Source organism: Panthera pardus, unplaced genomic scaffold (genome assembly GCF_024362965.1).
Source record: "Panthera pardus isolate Hobbes unplaced genomic scaffold, ASM2436296v1 HiC_scaffold_13, whole genome shotgun sequence".
Taxonomy (NCBI): domain Eukaryota; kingdom Metazoa; phylum Chordata; class Mammalia; order Carnivora; family Felidae; genus Panthera; species Panthera pardus.
The window spans coordinates 35,524,210-35,525,181 of NW_026526688.1; positions in this window are offsets into that span (position 1 = coordinate 35,524,210).

Below are 972 nucleotides of genomic sequence, written 5' to 3' on the forward strand. Positions count from 1 at the left end.
AGCCCCCAAATCACTTGGTCCACTGTATACCTCACCACGAGCTCACTGCAAATCCTGGCGCTGTGGCATTATATCTATAGACTTGTCCAAGAAATTTTTCATTTGGAAAAGAGAAATTTCTTCCCTCCTCCTTTTTTTTGGTCTTCCGTGTCATGTCTTTCCAAAAGCCCCCCTCAGTGTCTGTCTTTCCCCGGCAACTTGCCATCATCCAGGGCTTCTTCACATGTCATTCGCTCATCCATTAATTCAGCAAAACTGTATGGAGTCAGGTGCGTGCCTGTCCATGGGGCTAGGAGGAGTCGCAGGCAATACAAAGGTGAACATGAACAGGACACCGCCCCTGCCCTCGAGGGTCTTCCCTTCTGTCAGGGGAGAGGCAGACACATAAACAGATGGTTTCGATATCCTGTGATGGTGGTCCTTGATAGAAAGACACCTAAATCAGAGCCTGGCAGAGCAAGGGTCGGGAGGAAGGAAACTTCCCAGAGGGTCTCAGAAAGTCCTCTTACGTGTCTCTCAATCATAATGAAACCACCAAGGTACTGGGCACTCACTACATGCCAAGCGCTGAGCAAAGGTCTCTTCGTAAATTATCCCATTGGACTCTAGGTAGAGTGGATCAACCCCAGGATGCTCACCTGGTGCCCTGTGGGGCTTCTCACTCTCTTATCGCTTTCCCTGAGAAGGAAAAGAAAGTCCCAGTGGCCCACGGGCCCCAGGAAGCAACACAGCAGCTTGGCATCTCTGGAGAATGCCTAGCTGGCTTGGTGGAGGTTGTCCAACCCAGATGACACTTCCCTGTGTTATATTCTGGTAGCTTCTTCTTGCTCCAGGGCTGGGGGAGGGCATATGTTGGGAGATCCATCTTCTGATTCTCCTTGGTCTGCACAGAGCATCCCTCTGGCTGACCTCCCTGCCTGTTCCTCAGTCCAGGACCTGAGACGGTGAGCTGCAAGGAAAGGCTACCGCACA